This window comes from Pezoporus occidentalis, unplaced genomic scaffold, assembly GCF_034315485.1.
Source record: "Pezoporus occidentalis ecotype Australia unplaced genomic scaffold, CSIRO_AGI_Poc_V1 ctg129, whole genome shotgun sequence".
Lineage (NCBI taxonomy): Eukaryota > Metazoa > Chordata > Aves > Psittaciformes > Psittacidae > Pezoporus > Pezoporus occidentalis.
The window spans coordinates 113,662-119,739 of record NW_026913092.1 but is presented as its reverse complement, the minus strand read 5'-3'; the positions used below and the strand labels follow the sequence as shown (position 1 = coordinate 119,739).

General features: G+C 41.7%; 1 long non-coding RNA gene across 1 annotated transcript; it reads left to right on the top strand.

Moving 5' to 3' along the window:
* The first annotated feature begins 476 nt into the window (after positions 1 to 476).
* LOC134158297 (uncharacterized) lies at positions 477 to 2,626 on the top strand. Its single transcript, XR_009962705.1, has 2 exons — positions 477 to 2,127; positions 2,352 to 2,626. It is a non-coding gene; the product is annotated as an uncharacterized LOC134158297 (long non-coding RNA).
* The last annotated feature ends 3,452 nt before the right edge of the window (positions 2,627 to 6,078 follow it).

Here is a 6,078-nt window from a genome sequence, read left to right as displayed (position 1 = left end):
CATGTCACTGACAAAGATCTTAAACAGTGCTGGTCCCAATACCAACCCTTAGTTGTTGGTTCTAAGCTGTGTTGCTTACTTTCCAGCAAAACTATTTCATAGGTGCATTAACTGCACTCTGGGTGAGCCTCAAACCTACTTTGAGACCCTCAGGTGAAAGATCCTACATAAAACTGAAAATTTAGTTCCTCTGGCACAGAATCGAGTAATCTCTTACCTTTACATGAAAATGCATATCATACAGGGTTGGCCCAACGGGACTGAAGAATGCAGCAAAAGTAAGAAGCAGAGAACAGATTAAACTTCTAAAAAGAAAGGGTTCTCTGAAGAAGCTCCTCATCTCTCCCTAGCCTCACCTGACTTGAGGTATGGAGACTTTGCTCTACTTAAATTGATAGGCATTTGTGATCTGCTTATACATGGAGCCACTTTTCAACAGTCCATAAGCTGCCAGATGCAGTGGTAAGTACCAAGCTCAAAATCCTTTCAGAGACAAATGTGAAGTTTTAACTGCAAAAATAAATTCCCAGTGTGAACATACAGATTGGTGGAATAAGGAACAGTGTGACATAGCAAATAATGTAAAGGAAGAATTGGACCTTGAGGGAAATGGGAGCCAATTAAGAACAGTTTCCAAAACACTTAAGAGCACAAACTCACCTTTAAGTGCATAGTGGTCCTGCTGGTGTTAACAGGGCAATTTGTGTGCCTGAAGTGTACAGGTACATGGTTGCAGGGCTGTGCGGGTGTTTGCTGGCTCAGCATGTTTAACTCGCATATTGTCAGACAGCTAGGCAAGAGGCAAGAAGCCAAAACCGTACGGAGAACACATGAATGCTTGATGTTGCTGTGGAAGGACTGTTTACTCTCTCATACCTATGTTTTGAGAGAAGTATGGCTCTGTGTTAGATTTATAAAGGATTAAGTTGTATACAATTACTGCCAAAGGAATAAATGGGAAACAGTTTAAAGAAAGAAAAATAGTTGTTCCTAAACTCTGTCAACAGCATTGGGCTGTAGCCAGGAAAAAGTACAAAAGAATGCCCAGTGCTAGTCAGTAAAAAAACAAAACAAAAAACTTTAAAGGAAACTTGCAAAAGCTGTGACTTAATTCTGTATGTGTAGTACTTAGGACTACATTGCAAATGAGGTATTTTGGGATCCATAATTAATAGATTACATAGTCAAATAAATGATTAAGCAAAAACAGGAAGAAAAATCAGAGAACCTTAAGGCACACTTGCAGGAGAAAATGCTTTTCAGGTTTTCATCATAAACTATATAAATGGAAACAAACATAGACTTCTGTAATGTTTGGCAGAGGAAGGGGCTTTCTAAATAACCTAAGAAATCCTGTCTAGTATGTTAGTTCTGTACAACTGTCCGCAGAGAGGCAATAAGGATAAATAAGAGGTGGTACCCCAATTCGTTTGAATCCTAAGGATTGTGGAACTTGAGACTTAATTTGTGAATCTTATTTTTTTCAAATGTACTTTTTTTAAAAAAAGTATACTAGGCTTTAGAAAACAACTGCTTGAACTGAAAAGCTGGTGGTTTATATATGCATACCATGCAATTTCTTAATGAAGCCTTCCTCCAGTAAATATCATATATATTAACATTATGCCAACTAAAATATTTCAAGTTTTCACTCCTGCTTGATCATGGTGTTCTAGTTCCTTGTATTTTATAAAAGACACTGAAGAATATGTATTTATTTAAATATTTGAGGTAATTTCTTTGACAGGATGCCTGTTCCTTGACATCAGAATTCATTGTGATTCCATCTTGGTTGCATATTGCCTTCTTAAGAGACTTGCTTAGGTTTTTGTTTCGGGTTTACTCCTTTCAAGGTAAAGAAAAGAGGAGAACTTACGTACTTGCAGCACTTCATATATAGTTTTTGACTGTCACAGCTGGTATGTTATTCGCCACATACCGAAAACTCTGTAAAAAAGTTTATCTTCCCTAGGCTTAGTCTGGAAAGGTGCAAAACAAGCACTTCTACTATGCAAATAGGATGGACTGGAGATGTACAGGAAATTGGGTATGCAGATATTGATGTAACCTTACAGAAACAGGAGCAGCAACACAAAGCCAGAGCACATTCGTAATTTCAGCATTCTAGTAAGTGAACACCAGCTATTAAGCCAGTTGTGCCAAAATAACTAGGGCAATGGAAGAACTGATGAATGACAAGTAGCGTCCTGTGATTTCAAGAAGGTGGCAACCGAATAGATCATGCATGCACAGGCGCCATCATATGGTCAGGAGGTGTCAGGGTCTGGAAACCAGCAGTCTGTGCTATGCATCATTACTGCGGTGTTATTATTGTTGTTGTTGTTATTAAGGATGTTTGGAACTTTGTAAGTGTTGAGCCCCAGCCTTGCAGCAAGAAGTGACCCAGAACAGCAGGGACACTGCTCTGGCAGAAGCGTGGACAGAGGCCAGCATGTGAACAGGGCGGGAGCAGAAGCTTAAACCTTTCACATCGGCAATACTAAGGCTATCACCAAGATGACTCAGCATGGAAAACCAGCAGAAATTCATTTTCTGGCAGCGAGCTAGAAGGAAGCACTTTTGAAAGTGCTACAAAACTAATGCAGTAAAAACACATTTTTAAAATTCTTTTGTATCTTGTATGTACCAGAACAACATCATGTTAATGGAAAATTCATGCTTCACCCCTTCTGAAACAGGAAGTGAGATTTGACTAGAAATGACATTTCCCAAAGGCATACCAAAGTCTCAGAAATTATTGCTGACATGGCACCATAACTTCGTACCATTGCACAAGATACCTACTTACTTGTTTTAAAGCAGTGTGACATATGACATCATCCTGCCTTCTTACATATTGAAGAAAAGCAGCTTGGCACAGAGCATCTCCAGGCAGCACTGTATCCTGTAACAATGCTTTAGTTTAACTTGAGCCAATACCAAGTACCATATGATAGGTCAAAACCCCTTCCCTTGGTGCCTCAACCAGGAAAACAGGGTGAGACAGAAGTAATGGAATTATGGTTGAACTAACAGAAGTGCTGATTGCCCTCATTTTTCTCCCCACTACATTTTATTTTGGCTCATTTAAAGGAGTCCCCTGAGAGACACTCAGCACTCTAAAAAAATTACTATGAAAAAGTCCTGAATAGATACTTGATCCACCATTAGGTATGTGAAGTCCTACAACAACAAACATACATTAGTATATAACCACAGGTTATTTATACAGGGTGGTTATGTAGAGCTTAAACGTCTGCTTTTATGAACTAGTCCTGCATGTTAGAGCCAAGGTGGCTAAAGCAGCAATGTCTTCTTGCCTTTATAAGTCTGATTACACATCAACTTTTCCTAAAAGCTCTTCTTTTTTAAGATGTACAATGCAACAAAATAAAACAGCATCCTACATTTTTGTGAGTCTAAGCCTATCAATCCTCCTGAGCTTTTGTATCTTTCTCAGCATTCTGTGCTGAGGTGGAAGAGAGGTGTGAGTCCTTGCTGCGAGTGAGTTATGTGACCCTTGATACCTGGAATAGGGTGTTTCTGTTCTCCTAAGAAATGGTTTGCTCCATTAATAAAAGGGTTTCACACTCATCTGGGTGGAAAGCAGAAACATTTAATGAACACCCCACGAGAGTATTTTCAATGGAAGAACTGCTTTTGGATATCTCTAGCCACAAAGTCTGCCATACACAGTGTAGCGCTGGAGAGATGCTGTAGGTCTGGGTTACATGTGGACCTCTGAAGGCAACCACTCCTTCCTCCCAGTTTCTATTCAGTTTTAAACTTGAGTTCTGTCAGAAACAATGGGAAGCTAGCATCCACTTTACTTGAGAATACCCTCGTTTCCATGCCTAAAATCAAGCAATGCAACAGCCACCCCACAGGCACTTACAAAAAGCTGAAGTGAAGAACTACTTGCAGTGTTGTTCACCTTAAAAGCACCAACTTGGAATCTAATTTCTTACACATAAACTAGAGAACTAACCAGAAATGTAACTGTGGGTGGTTTGCAGGGCAGTACAGTGTTTGTGACACAGAATCATAGAATAATTAGGGTTGGAAAGGAGATGGATAAACATAATAGAAAACTCAGCTTCTCAAGTAGCTTGTTTGAGCTAAGCAGCAAGAACTCCCTGGAATGACAACCAGCCAGTCTCTCTTCCTAGTTTTAATACAGAACTAGTCACAGGTTGATAAAACCAACCAGAACTTGTCTAGCACAGTTAACATACACTGGTCTGCTAGGTTTGTTAGATATCAGAAATCTGTAAAGTATTTACTGAGGCAATAAACTTCCCTCCTCATGGGGAAGAGGTACCCCTATACTAGCACCCTCCTAAAACCAAGTTCTGACAGATTATTGGAAGAGATTCAGTCACCCAAATGAAGGTATCGGTGCCACCCTGTCATGGTTTAAACCCTAGCCAGACAGCTTGTTCACTCACTCCCAGTGAGTGGTGCCGGGGTGGAAGCAATCAAGTGCCCCACCCCCCCCCCACCCCGCTGGGTTCTCCCCATCTCCGCTCCCGGAGGGATGGGGAAGAGGATTGAAAGAGTGCAACTCCCACGGGTTGAGACAAGAACAGTCCAGCAACCAATGTACAACACAAATCACCACTGCTACCACCAACGACAACAATAAGAGAAAATAACAAGGGAAGAGAATACAATACCACCCGTCAAGAAATGAGTCCGACCCAGAAGCCTATGTCCTTCTGGGTAACTCTCAAGTTACATCCTGGGCATGATGTGTTGTGGTATGGAATACCTCTTTGGCTAGCTTGGGTCAGGTGTCCTGTCTCTGCTTCCTCCTGGCTTCCCCTCCTCCCTGGCAGAGCATGAGGCTCACAAAGTCCTTGGCCAAACCAAAACATCTTTGTTATCAGCTCTGTTCCCAAGTCGAAAGTCAAAACAGCACTGCACTAGCTATCAAGGAGAAAAATGACTGCTACTGCTGAACCCAGGACACACCCCCAGTGTCCTGCTCCATCCAACTACTGCTCCATCCAGCTACTGCTCCAGAATGTGGCAAGTGCAACAGCTGACAATTACACACGTGCGCCCTGCTGAGCCAAGTCATTTGAAATGCAACTGCGTACCTATGTTCAGGTAGCTAAATCTCACCTGTGAAGGGCTGAAAAAATCATCACTCTGAAGCAAATCCTCAGCAAAGGGAGAGAGCTCACAAGACATCTTGGTATTTTTCAAGAAAGCCAAGTGATTCTGAACTCCCTTTTACCTGGCACCTCATTTCAGTGAATGTGGCACGGGTGGATACAGACACACAGCACGTATTTACACTTTTACTGTTCATACTTGGCTCTCTGATGCTGCAGAGTGATGTGCTTCATGTATTCACTGAAGTCTCAACACATTCCCATTATACTTTATTCATGCCAGCAGAGTCAGACCTTTCCAGCTAGAGGAAATGTAACATTTTGGTGGCAAAAAAGAACTTTGCACTTCACCTGCCCCCCACTTCCTTACCCCAGTGTGATAGGATACATAGCACACTGCGTGTCATATGGAGACCACAGCTGACACCTCAGACATACTCCTAACCCCCCTTCTTTTCTTGGGAAGGATCAGGAACAGACTTTGGGCCAGACACACTTCAATTAACAACCATCCCACTCTCAGGTAACTATATGCATATATGCACAAATAACAAACGCAAGTCTACTATTGGAAGGAGAGAACAGCTGAGAATGTAAGAAACTGCCTTGGGAGAGGGCCCTACACTGGAAAAGCTGCTGTGAAAGCAGGTTGATGCAATAATGGGCCAGAGACAAAATTCACTACCTTGTCACTTCGTTGACTTTATTCTCTCTCTAGTACTTGCACAGATCATCAGGAAACCAAAATATTACTTAATATTTAGGAGGGAACAAGACATTTTCAACAGACATTAAGTTGCTGGAGCAGGTCCAGAGAAGGGCAACAAAGCTGGTGAAGCATCTAGAAAACAAGTCTTATGAGGAAGTTGAGGGAACTGGGGCTGTTTAGTCTGGAGAAGAGAAAGTTCAAGGGGAGTATCACTCTCTACAACTGCCTTAAAGGAGGATGGAGAGAGAA